At 47.1% G+C, this 27,851-nt stretch overlaps 1 protein-coding gene and 1 long non-coding RNA gene across 6 annotated transcripts in view; both read left to right on the plus strand.

Annotated features, from left to right (window-relative positions):
* The first annotated feature begins 32 nt into the window (after positions 1-32).
* Positions 33-6,396, plus strand: LOC141370816 (uncharacterized). Its single transcript, XR_012375211.1, has 3 exons — positions 33-222; positions 2,492-2,522; positions 4,449-6,396. It is a non-coding gene; the product is annotated as an uncharacterized lncRNA (long non-coding RNA).
* Positions 6,397-8,917: 2,521 nt separating this feature from the next.
* Positions 8,918-27,851, plus strand: part of KIAA0513 (KIAA0513 ortholog) — a 62,366-nt gene continuing 43,432 nt past the window's right edge. The window contains exon 1 of one of the 5 annotated variants that reach the window (XM_073882358.1): positions 8,918-9,035. The gene's annotated coding sequence lies outside the window, so the exon portion shown is untranslated. Of the gene's footprint in view, positions 9,166-27,851 lie in introns of all 5 variants that reach the window. The other 4 variants (XM_073882359.1, XM_073882360.1, XM_073882357.1 and 1 more) reach the window with 4 other exon arrangements.

Consider the following 27,851-nt stretch of genomic DNA (forward strand, 5'->3'; position numbering starts at 1 on the left):
CTCAGAGCCAGTTTTAGGTGTGGCTTGTACGGTGTGCGGAGCGAGAACTTCGAAAATGGGGAAATAGAGGAGCGGGAGTGGAAACAAGCCAGACAGCAGTGGGGGGAAAAGGGGAAGCGCCCCGGACTGGGGGCATTCCTGGGGTGCGCCTCTGAGCCTCTGATCCCCTCCCTGAGCATCCCAGCGATTCCTTCCAGATGCTAAGTCCTAAGTGCTTTGAAGGTAGACACATGCTTTTTATTTCTTGGGCTTTCCTATAACATTTGGACAATTTTCGCAGGGCTGGGAAGTACGTGCTCAGTAAGTGTTTATTGTCAAACTGGTTAAGTACTCGCTGACTCGTAAGATTAACGAAAGCAGTGATTACAGCCAAGGGATCTATCAGAATCTCACAGTCTGCAAGCCACCGTCTCACCATTTACCGTTCTTGCTTCCAGAAACTTTTTTTTTTTTTAAGATTTTATTTATCTGTTTGACAGAGAGACAGCAAGAGAGGGAACACAAGCAGGGGGAGTGGGAGAGGGAGAAGCAGGTTTCCCCGCTCAACAGGGAGCCCGCCGCGGGGCTCGAATCTAGGACGTTGGGATCATGCCCTGAGCCAAAGGCAGAGGCTTAACGGCTGAGACACCCAGGCGCCCGCTTCCAGCTAAACTTTTGGAAATAAGGGGTGCATTTAAAAGTTTAAACTTGTTACTGTATCTTGTACCTCTTTATTCAAAGTGGTGCTATGTATGCATTTAGTCAGCTCTCTCTGAGGCTCCTGTCTCCTGCTATCTTTGCTTGGGGATTTGTTTCCACGAGGGAGGAAAGTGAGTGAGGCCTTCAATCAGTGATCAATTCTTTTTGCGTTGGCTAAAAGAAAGGATGGTTATCTTTGAATAACACCAAGGCCTGCAAGTAGCCCTATATTTGGGATATCCTTTTTATGAGCAGTGTTAAAACAATAGGTCTTTTTAAATTTTTTATTTTTTGAGAGAGAGAGACCGGGCATGGGGGGCAGAGAGAGACTCTTAACGATCTCATGACCCTAAGATTATGAAATCAAGAGTGGGATGTTTAACCGACTAAGCCACCCAGGAGCCCCAGAATGGGTCTTTAAAAAAAAAAAAAAAAAGTTATCTCAGACAAATACAAACACATATCAAGGCTTTAATTTAACTCACTAATTAATGAAGTATGTAAGATGATACGTACAGTTGGTTCAGAGGTAAATCCAAAAGGCAGACATATATCTAGGCAGTCAAGCATGCTAAAATGAATTTGCTTAATAGATGTAGAGCTGGCTTCTGCAGTAGGGGAGGCAAATCAATTGAACTTTCACCAGGCAAAATTGACTTTATGTCTAATATCTATAGACAAGAATCATTTGCATTGCTATCAGTTCTCTGCAACCTGTAAAGTTATAAATAGCTTAAAGGAAAGAGAAGACCCCAGGGAACCAGATAACCCCGAAGGGTGTGTCAGAACCTCTGGTTCACCAAAGACACCTAACAATCTTTCTGACCCATTTCAAAGTCTTTCCCAAAAAATGAAGAGTGGATTCTTCTTAGAGTCCCCACACTTGTGTTGCCTATGTCCCTTAATCCTGGTGTAGCTTGTTTTTTGTAACTTTGAAAGTGCACCCCTTGCTATAGGAAATGGCACGATAAAATCATTCATTAAAATATTTAACAGGGACAGCAAAGGTTGACAAAAACAATTCTGTTATCGAGGGTTTTCATCTCTTTCTCAACAGAATTGGTATGTTTTTTAAAAAGGCCTTCTGCAAGTCATTTCCCTTCTCCAAGCCTCAGCTTTTGTTTTTGTTTTTTTTAATCTCTAAAATATGAGATTACATTTCATTTCTAAGGTTTCTTCCTTAGAAAGAAGGAAGTGTTGGGCGCCTGGGTGGCTCAGTTGGTTAAGCGACTGCCTTCGGCTCAGGTCATGATCCTGGAGTCCCGGGATCGAGTCCCGCATAGGGCTCCCTGCTTAGCAGGGAGTCTGCTTCTCCCTCTGACCCTCCCCCCTCTCATGTGCTCTCTCTCTCTCATTCTCGCTCTCTCAAATAAATAAATAAAATCTTTAAAAAAAAATAGAAAAAAAAAAAAGAAGGAAGTGTTTTAAGAGTGTGGTTCAACTTAGAGGTGTTTTGTTTTGTTTAACCCTCTCCCTGATTTCACTGAGGCCCTGGGAGCAGAAAACCTAATATTTCCCATCCCCTTTGCAGGGATGGGAAACATCCCATGTCCAGGATTAGTTCTGTTTATCCTTCAGGAGCTGGTTTCCAGCTTACCACTCATCCCAGGAAGCAGCCCTTTTAAGGCAGACGCTCTATTCAAACATGGGAAAAGATGCTCAGGCTCATTCAGAGTAAAGAGATGAATGCAAATTTGAAGTACAAGGAGATGCCATTTTTCACTTAGGTTGGCAAAGCTGAAAGTTTGGTAATACTTGGTGTTGGCACACAGACTCAACTGATGCAACTGTAAATTTGTTCATCTCTTTGCAGAGCAAAATAGCAACATGAACCACAAAAAAATGTAAGTGTGCATGCCCTTTGACCCAGCAATCCCCCTTAGGAATTTACCCTCCGGATAGACTTACCCACGTGCATGAAGCTTTTTGCACTTGTGTTCATACGGTATCATGCTGTAGAAGCAAAAAACTGGCAGTATCCCGTGGGCCTGTGAATATATTCGTAAAATATGTTGTACACACACAAGGGAACCCTGCGCTGTGCAACTGGGGAAAAATGAGGCCAATTTTCAAGAATTCAAATGTCTGGTCTTCAAGGTATAATCAGGTCCTGTTGTGTCAAACTGTGTGTTCTTGTGTGAGAAAGCAGAGCGGGGAGATATACATGTTTACATGCACATAGAATATCCCTGGACAGATAGACGTGAAATGGGTCTGTAACTTGTTAATTTTTTAACCACGTATTTATTTTTAAATATGTATAAATACAATGAATGAGACAGTACACCAATTGACAGAATACTCAAACGGGTACTTCACAGAAGAGACTCTCCAAAACATGAAAAAGCGCTCTTTTTCATTAGTCATCAGGGAAATGCAAACTTAAACCACAATGAAGTATTTGCAGACCCACCAGAGTAGCTAAAATGAAAAAGCACCAAGCATTGGCAAGCATCGGCAGTAACTAGAACTTCCATACATCGCCAGTAGGAATGTCATTATTAAACCACTGTGGACAACCATTAGGAGTATCTGCTGAAGCCTAGCATACATGAACCTATGTTCACCAAAGGAATGTTCACAAAGCACTATCCACAGTTGCTCCAAACTGGAAACAACATAAATGTCCATGACCGACAGAAGGAATAAATAGTGTATATTGATACAATGAACTGCTCCACAACAGAAATCAACTTCTCAAATATGTGTTGGGTTAAAGTAGCAAGACATAAGAGCGTACATACTATATGATTCCATTAAAAGGTCCAAAATGGGGCAAAACTGATGTTTGGTATAGGAAGAGAAGGTAGGGCAGTGGTGACCACTGAGGCAATAATACTTCGTGTCTTGATCTGGGTGCTATTTGTACGAGTGCCCACTTGGGGTCAATTCATCCAGCTCTGTACACTTCGGTTTGTGTGCTCGATTTCAAGTAAACAGTGGGAGAGAAAGAGAAAGAGGGACGCTTCCAAAGGTTGTACAGAGGAAAATCTGAGGTTTCTTCCAGAAGGGTGTTTGGGTGGTTCCTTATTTTTTACCACGGACTTTGTGGTGTTGAATGCAATGGCCAGAATAGGGAAGCGAGAAGGCTGACTCTCCACAGCTCATGGTGTTGGACAAGGCCCAGGGAGTCTGAAGGACCCAAAGTGGTATGATGTGTCCTGATTCCTTCACACAGGGCCACCTCACCTCCAGCTGTGGATAAAGCCTGCTGGGGTACCATGGCCGTGCTTGGTGGGGAAGGTGTATGGCTAGTGGACATGTAGGGAGCGCTCACCGAGTGCCACGCTCTGGGCTTGGCACTCTGTGTCGCCTCCATAGCTCTCTCATGCCCTTCAGGAACTTTACTCAGTGGCATCTTCCTCCCTGGAACCCTATCTAAAGTTTCCCCCTCCCTCCCATCCCGGCGGCATCTAACTCCCCCTCCCTGGCTTTGCTCCTTGTCACATCTCAACTTTATTTATCATATGTCTTTCACTTAATTACTCTGCTGTGCATCCCTGGCTATCAGGCAAGCCTCGTGAAAGGCGGGCAGTTTTCTTGTTCCTCTTGTCCACTAGTGCTTCCCCAGCTCCTGTCAACCAATAAATATGCATTGAATGAGTGAGTGAACACACTATGGGTGGCCCCTTTCATGGATTAGGAAACAGGCTCAATGAGGTCAAGCACTGTGCTCAAGGTCACACAGCTAGGAGAGGAGAGCCAGGATTCAGACACAGATCTGTCTTCTTTGCCGCTGTCACACCCATAAACTCACTTTGTCCTCACAGCCCTATGAAGCTGGTGTGATCCCTTTGTACAGCTAAGGAAACTGAGGCTCAGAGTGAAGTGATTGCCCAAGAGAAGCAGAAAGCACAGCTGGCTTGCAGACCTCTCTCTGTCTGTCTGTGAAGATCCTGTTCTTTATACCGTACCAGACTCCTTCTCTAAGGAGCCAGAGGCCAGGCTGTATACCGATGCAGCTCTGTACCAGGCCCTGATGGCTTGCTTGCACCTGCTGCCAGAGGCCCCACCACCAAGGCTCCTGGAAGCAAGGCCTGCCCATGGGTGCTCATCTTCTTCTTGTCTCCTCCTCCCCAGATCCTCTTCTTAAACTTATGTTGGTTTTTTCAACAAACATTTAATGATCTGCTCTGTGCTTGTCCCCTTGCTAGGTGCTGCAGACACATGAGTAAGCAAAACCAGCCAGTCCCTGCCTGTTACGGAGCACAGAGACTAAGTGAACAAGTAAATAAGTGCACAATTACAAAGGGGGGTGTTCCTATAAGGGGAAAGGACATCGTGTGGTGAAAGGGTCTACCTGGGAATCTGGCCTGGCCTGGGGGGTCACATGGCTTCTTTTTGGGTGCGATAGGTGAAGGACATGTGGGTATTTGATAAGCAAAGGGGTTCAGGGGATGGAGGTATAGGGTTCCAGGCAAAAGGGTAGGTGGGAAGTCCTTACAGAAGAAAGCAGCATGGATCACTGGAAGTCCTGGAGGGTGAGTGGGGAATGAGGAGACCGGGCTGCAGAGCTTGGAAGGGCCAGGCCATGCACGGCCTGAACAACCGGAAGGATTCTGGCTACATCTGAGGAGCAGTAGGAAGCCACTGAAGGATTTGGTCACATTTGTGGTTTCTAAAGGTGACTTTAGCTGCTTTGTGGGGAACAAAACTGGAGAAGGTCAAGAATAGATGCAAGGAAATGTCAACTGGTACATATTGATGGAGCCATCGAATTAGAGCACTCAGCATTTTGCAGTCAGCCTAGCATTATCATTACTGGATGCTAAACCACCGGGTGAAAGTTCATTGGAAAAAGGATATTTAAATAGTCTAAAAGTACCTTTCCCACAGATGACTAATTATTATTTTTTTAAAGATTTTATTTATTTGACAGAGAGAGACACAGCGAGATAGGGAACACAAGCAGGGGGAGCGGGAGAGGGAGAAGCAGGCTTCCTGCTGAGCAGGGAGCCCGGTGTGGGGCTCGATCCCAGGACCCTGGGACCATGACCTGAGCCGAAGGCAGACGCTTAACGACTGAGCCACCCAGGCGCCCCCAGATGACTAATAATTGACAAAGGGAAAAAAAAAATACCGTTACAGTAGAGAAATACGTCACCATCTCAACCATCGGTCAACAGCATCAGCAATAGTGAGACAAAGGGACGCTTGTGTCTCCTGATCCAAAGCCCTTAGGACACACATCCGTGCTGCTGCTGGCCACACTGCGCTACCTGACTATGCGGGGCAGGCAGAAAAACCTACACCAGAGACATCCTACAAAACAACCAGCCTGCGCTCAAAATATGCACCCGTGCCCCAAAGGACACAGAAAAGCCAGAAACTATTCCGGGTTAAAGGGGTCTGCCTTTGAAGATGGAGGAAGACTCCCCCCCTCCGCCCCCAGGCAAGGGGTGCTGGAGGCCCCCAGAAGCTGGAAAGGGAAGGAGGCCATCCTCCCCCAGGGCCTCCGGAAGGAATGCAGCCCTGCTGATACCTGGATTTTAGAACTTGACCTGTAGAGCTGTAAGATAGTAAATCTGTATTGTTTGAAGCCACATTTGTGGCAATATGTTACAAAGGGAGAGGGGAAAATAGGCATGGTGGGCAACCAGAAGCCGAAGTGATGCTAAGTCACGTCGCCTGGTTGATCTGGTAGAATTGTTTTTTGGAGCCATCCTCTAGTCAAAGTATTTTTGAGTATTGACTCTGCCATCCAATAAATTTACTATTTCTCCCACCCTTTCTTCATGTCCTTTATACAGTATCGGGAGATACCTCAGCAAATGCTTTGTCCTGGATATCTGTTGCATTCCCCCATTTGCCCAGCATCTGTCTTCTTTCTCAGTTCCCTGTGGCGACCCACTCTCCCCGTGCTCCTCCACGCAGGGAGCCGGGTGGGGCTGATCCTCCCTCCTGTCCAGGTATGGCCAATCCAATTATCCCAACAACCTGGCCTTAAGAGATTGGCTCAAGGGGATGAGCACTCGCCCAGTGTTGGTCCATTGAGATCAAATCCTAGGACTTTTGCTGGAAATACTGAGGGACAGAGTCCTTTTTCCCCCTGGGGTTGCTAAGTTGAAAGGACATATGCCTGTTGCTCCTGGAGACCATCTTATAAAAAAGCCCCTAGTCCTAGAACAAAGCCAGCTTAGAGGGAGGCAGTCAAGTAGGGAAGAGGGACTGAGTTCTGACGACATCGCTGGCACCCCTGGATCCCGCTGAGCCAACCCCAGAATTTAGGAGAGTTACATGAGCCAATATCTTCCTTTTTTTTTTTTTTTTAAAAAACAGTTTGAATTGAGTTCTATCACCTATAGCTGAAAGAATCCTGGTAAATACACCTCCCAGGCCCAAATACACTATTTCTATCCTATTCCCTGACTTAGCAGTCTATCCATTTCACAACAGAAATAGGGCTAACCTAGCAATGACCTGATCTTTGTCATCGATGCTTCCTCTTCTGAGGGGTCACAAATATTTTTTGTGAGTGATCTGTGCTGAATATTTCCCATGCGCAATGTCCAGTTCACTGGCCTGTGGTTTGCAGAACTCTCTCCCCCACCCTTTTTTTAACTGGCCATGTATCTGCCTCTCTCCAACCTTCTGGCAAGGCCAGAACACCTTTTCTGAGGCATGGAGAGGCAGGGTTCATAGGAATCTCTTGAGAAATGATAGTTTCCCCGAATGGGATCTGACCCTGAATGAGCTCCCATTTTCCAGTTTTCCTGAATAGTTGTTATCACCAGAGTCAGGTCAGGGCTGCTTGAGTCCTTGCCTCATGCCCTATTCACTCATTGAACTAGGTGAGTTCCTCCAGCCACAGATAGGATCCTGTTCCCATAAAGTCCACTAGATGGGCTCGTATTCTGCTGGAGGCACAAACAGCATGTCCACCTATTTGTAGTATCCACTTAAGGGAATGAAGGCTACCTTACACTCCTTCCCTTCCTGAGTTCACACCAAACTTGAAATACCCCAAGACCCAGCTTCTCATATATCATGGCCACACCGAGCTGGTCAAGCAAATGTGGAATGGACCAGAAGCAGCTATGACACGAAGGCGCCATAACTCTTGTGGATAAAGCTCCCAGCTTTTTCCTTCATGTTGTTTTCTTAAACTTTGCCAAGCAAGTCTTAAGTTCTGTAGGTCATTTCACAGGGACCAGCAGGTGCTCTCAGGGCACAGGAAAGATGCTCGGTCATCAGTCCATGTCAGCTTTTTCCCTAAAAGTCGCAGAACTCCAGATCCTCCCTTGTAACTACTAGGACTTCAGAGAACCTGCTGACATTCAGCCCTATTTCAGATAGCACTACATTTATTTAGACAGGGCTTTGTTATTTCATACAAGCAACCACCAGAAGGAGCCCTAGAGCTCTGTAACGCAGCTCTGGAAACGTTTGGAGAACGTAAGCCCACTCTCTGGGATCATCCTCTCTTATTTTGCTGGTGCTGGAACCAAGTTTGATATAACCCCCAAATTATTGGGAGTGGGCGTCAGTTTATGTTTCTATACTTCCTTCCTCCAGAACTGAAAAAAAGCTTCCAAAGGAGACACTCCTACTTTTTTTTTAATTTTCTTTTTTTAATTTTAGAGGTGTGGAGGAAGAAAGTTGTTTACTCCATTTGCTGAAAAGATGCAGACTAGCCTAGAACTTTCGGTGCAGACGAGGTGGGATCTATCAGCTTTTTAAGATTCCCCCTTTCAAAAAATAAATTGCCCTTCTATACTATGCTTCCTTGCCTGACTTATTTTGAAAGTGTGTTGTTAACGTCAAGACTTCACACTATCCCTGGAATAGGAGGGCAGGAAATGGCAAATGGCATCTTTGTCTTAAAGGTGGAGACACTCAGGGCCCGGAAGCAACCAGAACCGGCCTTATTCCCCGGCTCCCGGCCAGGGCTTCCCCAGGCCTCGCGACCCAAATCACCAAATCCCCCTCTCCTGTGCTCGCAGAACGGCCCGTCCCACCCAACTGTTCCCCGGGGGAACCCTAGTTCTGAGCAGATCCAGGAGACCGGGTTCCACGGCTTTCCGTAACAGCGATCCACGGGAGGTGTCCGAGGGTGCTCCCGGGGACGGTGGGACCCAGACTTCCCGCCCAGGGACAGTCGGGGTACCGAGAGATCCGCCACGGGTACCGGGACCCTGACATCTCCGGCCACGAGCAGCCGCCCCGCCCGTCACGTCACGTGACCCGCGCTCGGGGCTCCCCCGTGGGGAGGAGCTGGGCCACTCTGGCGCTTGCGCAGGCGGCGCCGGCGAGGGGGCGGGGCGGGCACGGCCGCCTGACTGACAGCTCGCGCGGCTGGCGCCTCGGAAGGACCCGGCTCTCAGGCCCGCGCAGTGGCCGCAGCGCCGAGCCCGAAGGTAGCCGTTCGCTCCCCGGTCCGACCCGCCGGCCGGTGCCCGCCGCGGTGAGCGAGGCTCCCGCCGGCGCCCCGGAGGGGGAAAACGCGTCACTCGTCCGGGCTGCGCGGGGCTCTCCGAGGGCCGGCGGGTGAGGGGCCGTGGGTGGAGGGAGGGGGCCGTGGGATGACGCGGGGTCGGGGCCTCAGGGGCTTTTGCAGGGTCCGCGCGGGCTGTGGGTGCGGAGGTGGAAGGGAAGCCGGGAGCCCGCGGTGTGGGGGGCAGTGCCATACCTGAGGGGGGATGGACAAGGGGTCCCCACCCCCCGGTGGCAGATGGTGTAGCCAAGTGGCTTTGGGGTGGAGTCGGCTCCTCGGTCTTGGGGGAAGAAGAACCCCCAGACTCCTCGAAGGGCATGCTGGGGAGGGGGTGCCTGGAACCAGGATGGGAAAGACATTTGGCACGTCGTGCTGTGTGTTCAGGCGTAAGTTTGCTGCCTCTCTGCTCGGGGTGGCAGACCGGTGGGGTGTGGGGTGAGGGAGAAAGGGCTCTGGCCTGGGGGCCGCCCCGTCAACTCCACCGTGCCTTCCCAGGGCCCCCCATCCTCCGGACGGGTCAGTAAGCAGAGAGGTTTGCAGAGGGCACAGCAGCATGGGCGCCGTGTTAGCAGCTCAGTTTAGAACAGCTGGTTCAGGGCGGACTGAACCAGTGGCCCCGGGGAATTGGAAAGGACAGGATGCGGTCTTCCTGGAGCTGGGTGCCTTTTCCCGCCCGTACTGGGGCTTGTGCTTCCCTGGGTTGTTGCACTTGGGTTGGATTTCAGACAACGACTTTGCAGTGGCCACTAGCCATGGCCAGCTTGTCTAACTCTGTGGTTAAGTGTGGGGCAAGGGTGCCGACCTGCAGACTGAGCAGGAACTTGCCTCTGAGCTGGCACAGGTGAGGCGCCCTGGTGTGGAGGTTGTCCCTGTGGTGAGTCAGTGTAGAGGCACGCAGACAGCTGTCAGGGACCAGGCTGCTTTAGCCAGGCTGCCGCCCAGACCATTGTCACCTAATGCTACTGTTTCAGAGTCATTTCATGAGAGGGACCCCCTCCCGGAACCTAAACCAGGGCAGCCAAGATATAGAACAGGGAATTGAGCAAAGAAAAAAAGAATGATTTTGATTGGTTACACATGAGCGCTTCTCCGTGGTCTTTTACATCTTCCCATTTGGAAGTTTATGTTTTCTCTTTGTTCAGTCTTTCCCTTCCACTGTCACTTTTTTTTTATGTCCGTTTTGTTCAGAAATAGGACTGCTCACACATCTGAAGCACAGGGCGAAAGGCTTTTGAGATCAGCTCACAATGAAAAAGTTGACTCATGAGATTTTCTTTTTCTATAAAAGAAATGAAGATGACTGAGGACACACACATAGGCGCTCTTAGTGATTACAGATTATCTCTAGCCTCTTGTATGGTTCTGGGATACATTCCCACGTTTTCTTTTGTAGTGTGTGTCTTTTGTATGGCAGTGTCAGTTAACGTGAAGATGGTTTGTGTTATTTGAGAATGTGATGACTAAAGTCAGTGAAAAGCTACTGCTGGGTGACATGAGTAAGTCAGAAACCTTAAATAATTTGCTACAGAATTCTAGAGAGTAGAGAATAGTGATTCTCTTGGTATGACAATTAATTTTGGTTCTTCAGGGGTAAATTACCTTATGGTGACCCCAAGAGAGGACATCTTTTAGGACAATCCCAAGAAAGGTTCAGAATGGAATGAGTCATGCTATATGCTTCTTTCTCGCTCGCTTGCTAGCTCACTCACTGCCTCCTCCCTCAAAAAAAACCAAAATAATCAGGTTAAAAGAAACATCAAAACAACCTGGGAAGATTAAAAAAAAAAAAAAAAGTCAGGAAAATTCAACCGGCAGCAGGAAAAATACACAAAGGGAGGAGTAAAATCCTGTTGCTCATAATAACTCCTCACTTTTACATGACAGAGTACTTTACAAAGGGCTTGTGCACAAAATCTCAATTGAGCTTCACCATAAACTTGGAGTGATAGGTGGTGTTAACACTCCCATGTCACAGATGAGCAAACTGAGGCTAAGCGAGTGCCCAGAGTCACTTAGGTCCTAGGGGGCGAAGCAAAATGATAAACCTAGCCATCTGGTGTGCACCGGAGGCAATAGTCTGTCATCAGCCTATGGAATGGGATGTGGGAAGGATAGGACGGATTACAGCGCATCCGAGGACGCCAGCATCCGCGGGCAGAGCATCCTTCTCTGCCACCACTTGCCTCTTCACTAAGTGCGCTCAGCTCCCCGGTGCAGCTACACCTTTACCACTTCCCCCACCCAAGCCTGAGAGAGTCTGCATCTACTCAGATTTGTTTATCTATCTTTGAGAAATCTAGTAGGAAGTATGCTTGCAAGGAGCCTCTTGCTCAAGTGCTTGGTATTTCCAAATAGTCTAGGTGTCTTCAGATGTGATGCAAGAGAACAAAGCAATTCTAGGGAAACGTGCCCTTAGAGTTTTCCTTGTCCTCCACCCGGAAGAAAAGTTTAGTGGTTGTGAAACGTGGGTAGCTGACCCAGTAGTTTTGTTTATTGGATGCAGTATTCTATACCTGGCATCGTCTGGGTTATGGTGACACCTTTTTTTTTTTTTTTAAACCAGGGCACAGCTGTTCTCATTAGAGAAGAACACGCTTTAATCCCACTTTCTAGATCTGGACATCTAGATCTGGAAAAGGACTTCGGGGGAGGTTATCTGAGATATGTTTCAGTGGTCAGTGGTACAAAACAATTAAAATCCAAGACAATTTTAGGGCACAGCAATAGATGTATAGATCTGAATGAACAAGATGACAGTTCCAATCTACGACTCCATGCTTAGAGTATTGTGTTCTTTTCTGGACATCACATTTAAAAAGGCCGTAGAAAAAAAATCGAGAATGTTCATTGGAAATTGCTATGGGGGTGAGTGAATTATAGCTGGTAGGCCTGAGAATCTGGGGAGCCATGGTCACAGAAGGTTCAGGGCTGTCATTAATAAACTTGTTCTCTAGTGGCCCAAGAACCAAGGGACGCAAGTTATAGTTAGGAAGATTTTGATTTAGTTTTTTTTTTTTTTTTAGAATTTTTTTATTCTTTTTTTGCAAGAGAGAGAGAGAGAGAGCACAAGCAGGGGGAGGGGCAAAAGGAGAGGGAGAGGCAGACTCCTTGCTGAGCAGGGAGCCTGATGCGGGGCTCGATCCCAGGACCCTAGGAATATGACCCAAGCCAAAGGCAGATGCTTAACCAACTGAGCCACCCAGGCACCCCAGGAAGATTTTAGTTTTAAAGAACGTTATCATGCCAGTAATCTTTTAAAAAACTATGGGTTGACTCATACCTCTCCCCAGTGGCTTCCCAGTACTCTGGGGGTTGAAATCAGACTTCTCACTGTGTTCTACTTGGGATGCTAGATGAGTGCTAGCTGACCTTTCTTGTTTCTGCAGCTTCATGAGTTACCACTCTCTTACAAAAAGCCCACCTTCTTCTTGTGCCTTGAACACATCCAGTTCACTCTGCCTCAGGGCCTTTGCATTGGCTATTCCTTTTGCCAGATTTTCCGTTGGCTGGCTCCCTGTCATTCAAGTGAGTGCTCTAAGGTCACATCCTTAGAACTTCCCTGACAACTGAAATAGTTTCTTCCTGGTCCCCAACCCCTCCACTTTATTATATTATACTGTTTTATTTCCTTCATAACAATATCAGAAATGATCTTCTTTGAGAAAGCTTTTATTGTCTGCTGCCCATTTACCACTGTATCAGCAGTACCCCCAAAGAGTGCCTGGCATATAGTTTCTCAATAAATATTTGTTGAATGAATGATTTTAATGACAGTCAGACCTTTTCAGAGATGGGAGGAATAGCTGCCTTGGTAGCTACCAAGTTAGTTTTCTTGTACTGGGGACAGTCAGACAAGACTGACTAGCCAGCCATTGGGCAAGACAATTCAAGCACTAGATAGATAGGAAAGCGGGTAACTCACTGTACTACTTTCCCGGGGTTGCTGTAACAAAGTACCACAACCGGGGTGGCTTGAGACAACATCTGTTTATTCTCCCACTGTTTTAGAGACCGGGAGTCCAAAGTCAAGGTGCCAGCAGGGTTGGTTCCTTCTTGGGGGTTCAGAGGGAGAATTGTTTCATTCCTCTCTCCCAGCCTCTGGTGGTCTCCAGCAACCCTCGTATTCCTTGGCTTGAAGCCTGCATCACTCCAGTCTCTGCCTCTATGGTCACATGGCCGCCCTCTCTCTTTGCATGTGTGTGTGCGCGCGCGGGGTGGAGGGGGGGTCTGTTTCTTTTCTTATGTAAGGACGCCATCAGGTTGGTCATATTCCATTATGACTTTATTGTAACGTAACTAATTACATCTACAAAGACCCTGTTTCCAAATAAGGTCACGTTCATAGATTCTGGGGGTTAGGATTTCAACGTATCTTTTTAGGGGACACAGTTCAATGCATAACAGCTTCTAACTTCAAGATCCAGTGACATTTTTATTTGACAGAGAGAGCGAGAGAGCACAAGTAGGGGGAGCAGCAGAGGGAGAGGGAGAAGCAGGCTCCCCACTGAGCAGGGAGCCTGATGTGGGGTTCGATCCCACACCCTGGGATCATGACCTGAGCCGAAGGCAGCCACTTAATCAGCTGAGCCACCCAGGCGCCCAGATCCCGTGACATTTTAAAGGGAAAGACTGGAAGGAGGTGCTGCATTCTCTTTAGGGATAATGACGTGGATTTGGGTATTTTTACATGAAGCATTGTGCTCTTTACAACTTGCAAGGTAAGTGGTGATCTGCATGTGTCAAAGTGAGGAGGCCAAGGGTCCTAGCAGTTGAGTGACTTGCCCAAGGTCAAGAGGACAAGATGAGTCTCCTGTGTCAGATTGCAAGGCCTGTGGCCTCCCCTGCCTCCTACCGGAGGGGTCTTACTAGTGGCACAAGGCCAGGGTAGGATGTGGGATTTGTCTGATGGCTCTGCCGGAGCCCTTCAGGGATTATTTCCTTCCTTGGCGGTTTGCTTTACCCTCTCCTTGTAGGGGAGGCATCGCTCCTTGATGTCCCACGGTGAAGTAAATGGTGCACGTGAGCCTCACACTGCCAACAGGAAACCTCATGTGGTCAGCTCTGATGGGCCCTATAACATTAGGAGAAGTTGGTTTCCCCTTGTTGGGCTTTCCCAGGGATTCAGAGGGGCTTTTCCATAAGGTTTTGTTTTTTTTTTTTAAGATTTTATTTATTTGACAGAGAGAGACAGTGACAGCAGGAACACAAGCAGGGGGAGTGGGAGAGGGAGAAGCAGGCTTGCCGCTGAGCAGGGAGCCCAATGTGGGACTCGATCCCAGGACCCTGGGATCATGACCTGAGCCGAAGACAGACGCTTAACGACTGAGTCACCCAGGCGCCCCTTTCCATAAGGTTTTAAGAGTTCCGGGTTTTAGTGTCTCGGGTTATGACCCTGAAAAAGTATTGCTGGTGTTCCAGGAATGAGCCATCCAGGTTATTCACGGGGAAACTTTGCATTTTGGGGGCTGGGGTTGGGGGAGTGCATGAGAGCAGGGCAGGTTGCCAGCGAAATATCCGAAATGACTTGCACCTTTGCCTTTGAGACCTTTTCATTTCTGGCTCTGTCTCGCCTTATTAAGGGAGATAGATAATCCCTCCTTTTTTAATGTAATGAATTTTTGGACAAGGTAATACATGCAGATGGTACAGAATTCAGATGATAGGAGAAAGATGTCTGGTGAAGAGCAGTTCCTGCCTCTGCCTTCCCTGCCCCCTCCAGCTTCCCAGTCCCTTCCCCAGGGGCACCCATCAACCCCAGTTTCCTCCATCTCCTTCCAGATCTGCTGTCCCCTTTAATGTCCCCGAGTGCCACCTCCCCTCACACAACCCAAGGGCTCTGCTTACATCCCTGCCTTCCATTCTTCCTTCTGCTGCATTTTCAGAACCCCTTCCATGGGGACCTGATGGGCCGATGCATTCCCATGTGTTAGGAGTTGATGACGAGCTCTTCTGCCAAGAGTTTTATATTTGGAGGGAAAGTGCTCAGAAGGAAGGAGTGTGTGATGTAAAATGTGCGGTTCTGAGGCCAGAGGGTGGGGAGAATGCTTGTATTGCTGGGGTGGTTCTCAGAGTCCAGTTCCTTTAACATCAGGGTTAGCCCTGAAGGGAGGCCAGTGCAGAGCATTCTGGGGGAGAAAGGTGGGAGGGGCAGTTGTGCTCCTGAGGGAGGGTGTTGCTGAGACAGGTCATGCTGATTGGCTTTGCTCTGCCATACCCAGCAGTGTGCTCAGCGCTCTCTGGGGCCATCATGCTAACCCCCGCAAGAACACTCCCGGGTAGCTGCCGGTGCCATCCCCAGTTCACAGACGAGAAATCTGAGGTGCCGAGAGGAACCTGCCCGCTGTCTACGGTTCTCATCTGTGTACAGGGTAGTGGTCCTGTGTAGAACAGTATCTTCCTAGCTCTCGAAAGGAAGAGCGACTCACATGTGGCCTGTGTGTGAGGTTGGTTCAATAGAGCAAGGACGTTACATAAGAAGGACCTGCTTTCATCCTCAGGAGTTTTCTGGGCACATTTCAGAAACGTTCTCTTGCCTCTCACGGTCCAAGACGAATGACCAAGATTCGTTCCACCATAGGAATAATCTCCAGCAAATGCTGAGGGAAATGGCAGATTTGGAGGGGGGAAAAAAGGGAGAAAAGGGGATTTTGTTTTTTCAGTTAATTACTGGATCCACTTAGGAAAACACCATATTCCTCAGTGATGTCCTTTTGTAAACCAGGTGTGTGTCGTGAGGCATTTTCCTGGCCTTTGCATAACGGCCAGGCATGACTCAGAGCAAATGACTCACCAGTGGCAAAAGTGACCAGTGAGCTAGGGGAAAAACGAGGCTCTAACAACAGTAGAGCAAACGGTAAATGGAAAATACCAGAGCAGATGAGCTTAGAGGGCTGTTGTTTGCCAACACTCCTGAGTTAGGGGACTTAGGGGTGAACCCAGGAGGCTGAGATGCAAAAATAGGGCCCAGTTAAAAGGGGTGAAAGCCTCATGAGAGAAGAAAACCAAATTTTGAGTTAAGAGTAAAGTAGCAAGAATGAAGTAAGTGCATTAAGTGAGACCAAAACAATGACAAACCTAAAAACCCCCAGTTTTAAAAACTTAATTAGTGCGGTGGTACAAGGAAATAGGAAACCAGTTAACAGAGGAAAGCGAGTCTAACACCCTCCCTACTCTGCAAGGAGGCAGGTTAGCTGAACTTCATTAAGCAGCAGGATGGCTCTGAGAATCCTGATGCTCCATTTGGATAATAAAAAAAAATACTTCAGGGGCGCCTGGGTGGCTCAGTCGGTTAAGCGTCTGACCCTTGGCTTCAGCTTAGGTCTTGGTCTCAGGGTCGTGGGATCAGTCCCCGCGTTGGGCTCTACACTCAGCGGGGAGCCTGCTGAAGGTTCTCTCCCTCTCCCTCCCTCCACCTTGCACTCATTCTCCTTCTTAAAAAAAACAAACTTCATTTACCTGCTCTTGTGGTGGAAAGAGGTATTATATATAATCAAAATTTTAATGTAAGTTGAATTAACCAGACTTGTCTATCCTATGGGAAAGAAGTAGCATCTCTGATGTCATCTCCTATCCTCTTCTTTTTGTTTTTAAAGATTTATTTATTAAAAAAAATTTATTTGAGAGAGATTGTGTGTGTGTGAGAGAGAGCACATGCTCGCTCTTTCTCACACACACACAATCTCTCTATCTCTTTGTTTCTCAAATTGGGGGGAGGGGCAGAGGGAGAAGGGGAGAAGCAGACTCCCTGCTGAGCGTAGAGCCATATGGGGGGCTTGGCCCCACAACCCGTGAGATCACGACCTGAGTGGAAACCAAGAATCGTCTGCTCAACTCAACTGAGCCACCCAGGCGCCCTTCCTATCCTCTTCTAAGTAACCCTGCCAGCTGACCCAGAGTGGCCCAAAGCTTGAGGGGTCCCACAAGGTTGATGCCTCTCTCCTGGTGGTCCTGCTTCTGTTCTTGCTTGAATGCCAGTCCTTTCTCCACGCAACTACCAAGTGTAGCATCTTGGTAAAACATAAATGAGGTCGTGATGTTCCCCTGATGCAAACCCTCCAGTGCTCTCCCATGGCTCCTGGGATGAAGCCCCAACCCCTTAGCTTGGCCTCCAAGCCCCTGCCTCAGCGCCTGGCCCGCAGCCCTGCCATCCTTAGCTCCTTCCCTCCCTCCCTGTGTCTACCCCACGGAGCCATACTGCCTCACTGTTGCTTTAATGGGCCAGGTTCATTCCCACTGCAGAGCCGTGAATTTGCCATTTCCTTGGGCTGGGATGCTGGTCCTCCAGATGGTAGAGTGACCCTCCCTGGCTTCTCAGGCTGAAGGAGCTCCCCACCTCCATCTGGTTTCTCTGGCCCAGCACTGCCCAATGGAAATATGGGGTGAGCCACATGCATTGTATTAAGTTTCTAGGAGCCACACTAAACAAGTAAACAGAACAGGCAAAATTAATTTTTATCATGGATTTTATTTAATCCAGTATTTAATCTCATTTCCACATCTAATCAATATAAAAATTATTAACGAGACATTTTACATTCTCGTTTTGTGCTAAGTCTGATATCTGGTGTGGTCAGCACAACTCAGTTTAAATGAGCCACATTTCATGGGCTTCATAGTCCTATGTGGCCAATGGCTACTCTATAGGACAGCATAGCTCTAACCCATTTGTGCTTTATGTTATTCACAGCACTTAGACGGACTATAATGATCTCTTTGTTCTCCGACTAGAACATAAGCTCCCTGAGGGCTAGGCTTTTGTTTGTCTTATTCTTCTGAAACAATGCCTGGCACACTGTGAATGCACAATATTTGTTGAATGACGGGTACGAACCTATGGCAGAATGAACGAGACACAACCATATCCGCTTACCATTCCAGGGGCAACTAAGTAGCCAGTGCCATTTGGAGTCTGTTTTAATCAGAGGAATTCAATGCACAGGGTTTCCCGTGGCCAACAATATTAACTGTTTCATATACAGACTTAGATATTGTTTAAGGTCTCCTGTGATCACTTTTATTGGGTTTATTTTGAGGGGTACCATGATAACCAAAGAGAGAAGGGTTTTCACTAGGAACCAGTTAACAGGATTGAGATTCTTTGGCGTTGTTTGCTGCTTGGAGTTAAAATAGATCAGAGATTTCAACTGGGGGAAGTGTCCAGAGACATTTTTGATTGCCACAACTTGGGGGTAACCGCCACATATCTTGCTGTGCCCACAGAGGACAGCCCTCACTGCAAAGACTGATGCAGCCCGAAAGTGCTGGGTAGGTCGGCCCTGCTGTAGATCAGCGTGGTGCCAACATTTGTGGCATTTCTGAGTCGCCTCTGATAATGTCAGGAAGGTTGTTAGTCTGTGGAAACTTGACAGGTTCTCTGCAGACCCAATCTTTTCATGCCCTTCTCTCTCTCAGGCTAAACCTGCCTCTGCTTATCGGCTTTTTTCCTAAAAGGGTAGACCAAATAAAACAGCCTTCAGCTAGAGCATTTGAGAGGAAAGAAAATTAGCTTCCCTTTTAAACTGGGAGTTAGAATTCTGCAGGGAAGACATCTGGAAGAGCCTGTGTCCTCAGAACCGCGGATCAATACACTTGAAGTGCCCCCTGAAAGCTATTTAGTTACTTTCTGACCAGAGCAGCACCTGAACCTGATTTCTTTTTAGTTACATGCAAGGAAACATCTGCCAAGTACACTTGTAAAAAATCCTTATTTACACTCCAAAGCAGGATCAGAGCACAGAATTATGTGCATTTTAATTCTTTTTATACATTAAGGCCCCCCAAAATAAGAGAGTTTGGCTCCCATATTATTGGGGGTAGAAAAACGATTGACTGTACTTTTAGCTTTTCAAGTTTTGGGGAATACAGTTGACTCTGGAACAGCAGGTTCAACGGGTTTGAGCTGCACAGCTTGCTTATATGTAGATAATACGGTACTGTGTCATAGGTGTATCTCCTCTTACGATCTTCTAAATGCTGTTTTCTTTAGCTTGCTTTATTGTAAGACTAGAATATGTAATACACGTAACATAAGATACATGTTAGTAGACTGTTTACCTCATCAGTAAGGCTTCTGGTCCCCAGCGGGTTATCAGGAGCTAAGTTTTTGGGGAGTCAGAAATTATGTGCAGACTTTCAACTGTGAGTGTGGGGTCACTCCCCAACTGTGGTTCGAGAGTCAGCTGCACTTGCAAATACAAACTGAACTTGTACCAGACTTGGCGATCAACATTTGTCGTCCCTCGCGACTCTCCAGCGAGGTCTGAATGCAACTGTGTTAGCGGTGTGCAGGGTGTCTACTGCCTTCTGCTTCGTGCTGTCCTCTCTGGAGTATCTTTCCTAGTCTGAGCGGCCAGCTTCTACTAGATTCAACCCCAGGAATGCAGTCTTTAAAGTCTCCCCAGGCAGAGTGGAGCGCTCCTCCTTCTGGGCTCCCGCTGACATCTTCATCCCGGAATTACGGCCCTCGTGATGTCCCTGTGATCATTTCCTTATATCTGCCCCTCCCTCGATCGCGTTGGGGAAAGGAAGGCCCCGTACCCTGTTGTTCCTTGTACCTCCGGACTTACTACAGTCCCCACGACATGGTAGGGGCCTAAAACATGTTTGTCCAACGAAGGACCTGAATTTTACAAAATAACACCATTCACCTGTCCACATTGGTACCGCCACCAAAAGGAAGCAGCGGCCACATTCTTTGGCCTAGGGCGGTGACATTGCAGGACGTGGCCCTGACCTGAGAGATGACAAACCAGTCCAGGGACGAGAGTGACCATTTTCGCTGGTTCCCCTTTACCCATGTGGTGATGTTGTGCGCAGAAAGCCTGGGCTGTCGATGCAGCTGTGTATGAGCCACTTTGCCGCCTTGACATCACTCCGTCACAGCTACTTCCGTGAGTCTGTGCCTCCCCCCGTCCCTCCCTTGTCTGTCTGCCAACCCCCCACCATCCTCCGGAAATCTCAAGTCTCATCCAGCTCTAACATCATGGGATTTTATTTGAGTTAAACAAGGTCTAGAATTATTTAGGGATAACTGTTTTGTTCCCACTCCTTTGCAGGCATCTCCTTTATTAGTGTTATTTTTCGATTGGTTTTTTTTTTTTTCCTTTAGACACTGAGTAATGTCTGTGAAAACGTAGCATTTGTGGGTGACCAGTGCTGAGCTTTCCTTGTTGGCTGATGTCTGCTGTAACAGGAATTAGGAAACCTCTTTAAATGCTGTGGAATAAATGTCTAAATCAGACATTGCCTGCATCACCCCCAAATAGGGAGACCCCTGGATTGTGTCTTCTTCTGTAGTGATGGGCAAGAGAGGGTGAGTCCACAGCATCTGTTTGGAGGGTCCTTATCCACACCCCAGGTTAGCACAGTTCCCAGTTTGCATTACAGCAAGGCTGTGGCGTCTGGCTCTGATTGGGTTTACCCAGACTCTTTGATTTTGGCTCTGTGGCTTTAGGCAGCTGTTTAACTTTTCTAAGCCTTCAAGCTTTTTTCCAGCCATAAAATGGGGATTCTATTCTAATAGACCTAGCCCACATGTTACGGGACAGTTAAATCAGGTTATCCATGTAGAGCATTAGCTCAGTGCCCCGTACGCGGTGAGCGTGAATGTTAGTGGTAATTATCATTTCCCTATTAACAAGTACTAAATAGTAGTAATAGTTAGCATTATGGGGAAGAACAGCCCAAACCAGCTCAGCTTTCTCGCACCATAGCAGTCACCAAAGCAGCAGAGTAGGAAGCAGGGGCTCTGACCTTCTAGGGAGCACGTACCACTGGGAACACCACGGCATTCAGGTGTGGCAGGACAGCCCACGCGTGCACAGAAGAGGAGGAAGCAGCGACTGTTTCAAGATGTCTGAAAATGCCATCCTTTTATTCAAATATGAACTTGTAAGGAGAGAAAAACTTTAGAAAAATGTGATTGTCTATAGCTTCTAGAACGGGTGGTATAAAAATCTTTTAAATGTTTGATAGAAAGACCTGTCATGTCACATTTAAGGCCACTCAGCAGAATCGTGATGCCCTGTCCTTAGGTCCGGCAGGGGGTCTCCGTGTGTGCATGCATGTGTATGTATGTGTGTGTCCCTCTCTGTCCTTCCGTCTCTGTCTCTCTGTCCTTCTGATCGTTGGAACAACCTAGCAGGGATGGTCTGGCCAGAGGCACTTGGTGAAATAACCCTTTCCTCCCTGTCATGTTTTGGGGGATTCTGAGTCCAAAAAAAAAAGGCATACTTGAGCTCTCAGATGAAAACCGAGTGTCTGGAATGGAATCTGAGGAAGATATTCATATGTACTCAATAAAGGAACAGCAGTTGGGCAATGGGGCAAATCACTCCAGGAAAGAAAAGAAGCAAAGCAGGCCATGGGGGTGGCGTCCTCTCTCCTTTGCAGTCTTGGCAGAGGAACCAGCACCGTCCTCCCTTGGTTCTCCTGAGAGTCGGTGTGTGACTGTCCCTGGCCCAGGCCCCTGGGTGGAGAGACAGGCTGACGACTGGCAGAGGTTTGGGTCAGGCTGTGGCCAAGCAGGGAGAATATGACCCCTGCCCCCATGGCCGCATCGCCTCCAAAGACCAGGGTGCTGCCCTGCATGACTCCCAGGCTATTCTTTGTTCTCTTTGCTTGGGTTGTTCTGCCATGATGAGCCAATTGTGGTGACATCTAACTGCCTGATATGCCTTACATGGACCGTCGTGCCCTTAGGAAGACATGCATGCGAGTTTTTCATCTCTTGTCTCCTTAAAACCACAGTGGCCCAGAAGGAAGGAAGCCCTGGTTACAGAAGGCCTGTCTTTTTCCCTCAAGGTCACTTGGTGAGTTCTCTGTGGCTCAGGGCCTTTGTCTAGTCCATACTGAAGAGGCTGGATCCTCGTGTGGGTTTGCTGGAAGGAGGCGACCCCGGGCCGGAGTGCACGCCAGGGCTGCAGGCCCCCAGGAAGGGGAGATGGTGGTCTCCTGCTTCACCCAGGGCAGGTCCCAAGCTTTCCAGGCCGTGACTCAGAAACCAGGCCCCTCCCCTGTGACCCTGACTGGAGAGCTTTGACTTCTGCATTTACTTGATTGTGATGCAGAAGCGTGAGACCCCAGCTCTACCAGCAGCTTTGGAGAAAGTCTCTCCCTCCGTGATTACTAGCTCAGCAGGAAAGGGGTTCTCCCGTCCTAGTCATGGAAACGGTCTGTGACAGTCAGAGATGCCCTCCTGGACACGTCTGTGGCATGACAGAGTGGAAGGAGAGGAGGGCAGGACCGCCACTCAGCTGGTGTCAGCCGCTCAGGCCTGTTGGTGAGCACCGTTCTTTGGGGAGAGAGAGTCCTTATATGTTATGCTTAAGCAGATGCCAAAATTATGTCCTTGTTTTATTTTTTTTTTAAAGATTTTATTTATTTGAGAGAGAGAGAATGAGAAGGAGAGAGAGCATGAGAGGGGGGAGGGTCAGAGGGAGAAGCAGACTCCCCGCTGAGCAGGGAGCCCGATGCGGGACTCGATCCCGGGACTCCAGGACCATGACCTGAGCCGAAGGCAGTCGCTCAACCAACTGAGCCACCCAGGCGCCCTATGTCCTTGTTTTAACAATGTAACGGAGGGAGTTCGGAAATTGGGTTCCACTTCAAGGATTCAATGATCCTAAGTCATTGTCACCTCAGATGAAGCGACCAGGTTCTGCCCTGTGTGTGTGTGGGGGGGGGGTGTACTGTGCTCCAGCCTGTTCAGGCTGCATGGACAATTGTCACCTCCGACCAGCAGTCAGCTCAAGGCTCTATGGAGCCCTTTTGCGTGCCCAGCCTTGATCCTGACATCTAGCTCGGGCTTTCTGTACCCCTCTCAGGTGCAGGGCTGTGCTCCTAATGGGTGAGGCCCATCCTTCAGGGCCATCCACTTAGGGAGGGGTCCAGAAGCAAACGTTGGCAGGTGCTAGGTAGCCCTCAGGAGGTGAGCCAGGCCATTGCACTTGACAGTACCGTGTTCTAGCTTCTCAGATGCAGGGAGTTGCCCTTGACTGCACTTTGGTCTTTGGCTATTTGTACTTCACGTAGAGAATCTGGCAGGAGTCATGTCTGTGGGTTTCCCTCATTAAATCTTTTTTTGCCGTGTGTCTTTTCCCTCCCTGCATTCACGCCTGCTCTGTGTGGCTTTTGTACCTGTTTAGTTTGAAAACAAGACTGACTCAATCTGGGCTTTTTCCATGCATTACTCTCTCCTCCATGTACACAAAGGATGAAAAGAATCACAGAAAAACTGGGGACTCTGGTATTGTAGAACTACCCACTTCTGTGCTTCCACTCTGCCTAGCAAGAATGGGGACCGTTTACCCACTGGAGGCCTTTCTCCCCTGCCTTCATCATTTCTGGCCCATCTCTGTCTGCTGGACCCTCGATTGTTCTTTGCTTCCCTCATGTGGCAAAGAAAGAATTCCTTTTCCAAGAGAGTGGGTATTGGTGCATAAACAGCAGAGAAGGGACGGCCTCTCTGTAGCCAGCGCCATCCTTTGAGGTCAGCTGGTGGTGGAGAGGAGATGGCTGACTCGGTTGCCCCACATTCTCCAAGGACCCACATTCAGAACCTGCTTGTCAGGAAAGGTGTGTAGCTCCAGACAGACACCTGGGAGAAATGTGGACAGAGAAACCAAGAAATTTAGGACACGTGCCAGGCTGGATGATGGGCTGACATCAGCCAAGCAGCTGAAGAATTGGGTCCCTAGAGCCCAACTTCTTACTAAAAAAAGGGAACTGTCATTTACTTAGCCCCTGCTATGTTCTGGGAACTCGACTGGCTGTTTCCACCTCTTTTTTTCTTTTCTTTTTAATTAACCTATGGTAAAATTGACCTTTCCTTGGAGTAAATTTCTATGAGTTTTAAAATGTATGGATTCATTTAAAAAATAAAATAAAACATAGAGATTCGTGCAAACACTGCTGCATTCAATTAGGAAACAAAACATTTTCTCCATCACCCCCCAAATCTCCTTGGGTTCTCCCTTGTTTTCACACCCACCCCCATCCCTAACTCCTGGCGACCGCTGATACTCCTCTTCTGGGGCATGTCTTATAAATGAAGTCATACCATAGGCAAACTTTGGAGAATGGCATCTTTCACACACCATAATGTGTCTGAGGGTCACCCGAGGTGTTACATGTAGTAGGATTTTATTGCTGAGAGGTAGACCATTGTATAGGTTCCCCACAGTGTTTATTCATCCACCTGTTGAAGGACATTGGGTTGTTGTCCATTTTTGATGATTAGGAATAGAGTTGCTAGAAACATTTGTGTACAGATTTTTGTGTGAACCTAAGTTGTTGTTTTTCTTGAATATGTATGTAGGAGTGTCATCGCTGGGTTGTGTGACAAGTGTATAACTTTGAAAGAAGTGACCCAAATATCCCATGCAGAATTCCAAATAATGTCTGTAGAAGCTCTACCCTGAAGGAGGTGGAGCATAACTACCCACTCCTTAAGTAGGGGCCACCCATAGTGACGTCCTTCCAAAGAGCCCAGGATGGAAGAGGAGATCAACAAAAGAGTACTCAGCTGTGGGGAAGCCTGGTAACTATGCCCTCGGCTGGGGCTCAAGGTCAGCAGTGAGAAGTGCTGTCGATGGAATATGCCTCTGATATGACATGGTGACAGTGGCACTTTACTTCTGGTCTTCCTCCCCAAAATCCATACCCCCAGTCTAGCCAGGAGAAAAATGTCAGACAAATCCCACTTGAGGAACATTCTATGAAATACCCAACACATACTCCTCAGAATGGTTAAGGTCATCAAAACCAAGCGAAGTCTGAGAACCTGTTAGAGCTGAGAGGAGTCTCAGGAGACACAGTGACTGACTCGGGGTCCTGGAACAGAAAAAGTGCATTAGGGAAGAGCCAAGGAAATAAGAACGAAGTACAGATGTTAGTTACTGAGAATGGATCGATACTGGTTCATGAATAGTGACAAATAGGGCTTATTAATATAAGATGTTAACAGTAGGGGAAACTTGATGTGGGTTATGTGGGAATTCTCTACTATGTTTGTGACTTTTCTGTAAATTTAAAACTCTTCAAAATGAAAAAGTTTATTAAAAAAAACAAAAACAAACAAACAAAAAAAACGCCTGCCAAACCATTTTGCATTCCCATGCGACATATGACCAGCAACATATGAAGAGTTCTAGGTGCTCAGCATCATTGTCAGCACTTGGTACTATCAATATATTTTATTGTAGCCATTTTAACAGATGCATAATTGTAGCTTGTCATGGTCTTGACGTGCCCTTCCCCATTGGCTGGTAATGCTGAACCCTCTTCACGTGCTGACTTACCATCCACCTGGTCCTTGTGCTGTGTCTGTCCCCCTTCCCCTTAGTAGTAAGTTGGCTGCTCCTTCTTACTGATACGTTTTGAGAGTTCTTCCCACGTTCTGGACACCAGTCCATTGTTGGCTCTGTGACCCACGGCTGTTTTCTCCCAGTCTGTGACTTGCTTTTTCATTGTTGTAGCAGTGTTTTTCACACAGCAAAATCTTTTAATTTTTAGGAAGTCCAGTATATCAACTTTTCCTTTTATGGATGGTGCTTTCGATGTAATGTCTAAGAACTCTTTGCCTTGTTTTATCCTAAAAGTTTTATGTTTTATGTTTTATGTTTAGTCTATGATCCATTTGACTTATTTTTAAATCAGATGTGAGGGTTAGGTCCAGATTCTCTTTACCTATCTATCGCTGTACCCCTCTCTCTTTTTTTTTAAGGTTTTGTTTCTGAGTAATCTCTGCACCCAATGTGGGGCTTGAACTACCAACCCCAAGATCAAGAGTCGCATGCTATGTTCCACCGACTGAGCAAGCCAGGTGCCCCAGTCTTTCTCTCTTTGTCTCTCTATCCATCTCTCTATTCTCTCTCTGCCCCCCATCTATCTTTGTATCTCTGTTTGCCCATGGATGTCCAGTTGTATCAACACTACTTGTTAAAATGACTATCCTTGAGCAACCCTCTTGGGTCCCCTCCCTCTTTGGGAGCTTTGTACTCTATCATTCAATAAACTTTACTATTGCTAAAAAAAAATAATAAAATAAAATGACTATCCTTGTTCCATTGAGTTGCTTTTGAATCTTTGTCAAAAATTAGCTGACTGTCCTTGTATGCTGTCCTGTTTCATTGATCTGTGTGTTTATCACCCACCAACATCACACTGTCTTGACTACCATAGCTATCATAGTAAGTCTTAAAATCAGAAAGTGTGATTCTTCCAACTCTATTCTTCTCCATAGTTGTCTTAGCTAGTTCCTTTGTCTATCCATATAAATTTTAGCTAGTTCCTTTGTCTATTCATATAAATTTTAGAATAAGCTTGTTTATATCTACAAAAAGTCCTTCTGGGATAGGAACTGTGTGAGATTTGGGAAATACCAATTTGGGGAGATTCCATATCTTTACTGTGTTTGGTCTTCCAATCCTCAGACACAGTATGTATCTCCTTTAGTAAATCTAATTTGGTTTCTTTCTTTTTTTATTTTTTTTTATTTTTATTTTTTTAAAGATTTTATTTATTTATTTGACAGAGATAGAGAGAGAGCACAAGTAGGCAGAGAGGCAGGCAGAGGGAGAGGGAGAAGCAGGCTCTCCACCGAGCAGGGAGCCCGATGCGGGACTCGATCCTGGGACTCCAGGATCATGACCTGAGCCGAAGGCAGTCGCTTAACCAACTGAGCCACCCAGGCACCCTCTTTCTTTTTTTAAAAAAAGATTTTATTTATTTATTTGACAGAACGAGAGAGCACAAGCAGGGGGAGCAGGAGAGGGAGAGGGAGAAGCAGGTTCCCCACTGAGCAGGGACCCCAATGCAGGACTCGATCCCAGGACCCTGGGATCGTGACCTGCGCTGAAGGCAGACACTTAACCATCTGAGCCACCCAGGTGCCCTGGTTTCTTTCATCAGTGTTTGGGAGTCTTCAGCATACAAATTACTGTATGTGTTTTGTTAGATTTGTGCTTAAGTATTTACTTTTTTCAAGTTATTGTAAATGCTATTCTGTTTTTAACTTCAGTTTCCAAATGTTCAGTACTAATATGTAGAAACATGGTTGCATTTGTGTTAACTTTGTATCTTGCAAACTTGCGAAAGTCACCTGTTCTAGAGATTTTTTAGAAAAAGACTCCTTAGGGGGCCCTCTGGCTGGCTCAGTCAGGGGAGCATGCAACTCTCGATCTTGGGGTTGTGAGTTCAAGCCCCACGTTGGGTGTAGAGATTACGTAAATACTTAAAAAATATATTCCTTAGGGTTTTCTACTTAGACAATATGTCATCTGTGAATAGACAGGATTATTTTCTTCTTCCCAATATTTTTTTCAGTGCCTTTTGATATCTTTCCCTGGCCTTATTGCACTAGATAAGACTCCTGTTGTACTGTGTTAATAGAAGTAGTGAGAGCCAATATTTTTGCCTTGTTCCCAGCGTTCTAGGGAAAGCATTCAGTCTTTCACCATTGTGTATGCCAGATGAAGAGTTTTTATAGATGCTCTTTATCAAGTTGGGGAAGTTCCCTACTATTCCTATTTGCTGAGAACTTTTATCATGAATGGGGATTGAATTTTGTCAAATCTATTTTGTTGTATCATTCAGTATGATCCTATGTTCTTTCTTTATACTGTCCCTGCAGTGGATCACATTGTTTGATTTTTGCATCATATTTCCAGGATAAACCCTACTTGCTGATAATGTATTATTCTTTTTGTGTGTTGGTGTAGTTGATTAGCTGATGTTTAAC

Source organism: Callorhinus ursinus, unplaced genomic scaffold (assembly GCF_003265705.2).
Source record: "Callorhinus ursinus isolate GAN/ISIS: 27379988/994484 unplaced genomic scaffold, GSC_fseal_2.0 scaffold46, whole genome shotgun sequence".
Taxonomy (NCBI): domain Eukaryota; kingdom Metazoa; phylum Chordata; class Mammalia; order Carnivora; family Otariidae; genus Callorhinus; species Callorhinus ursinus.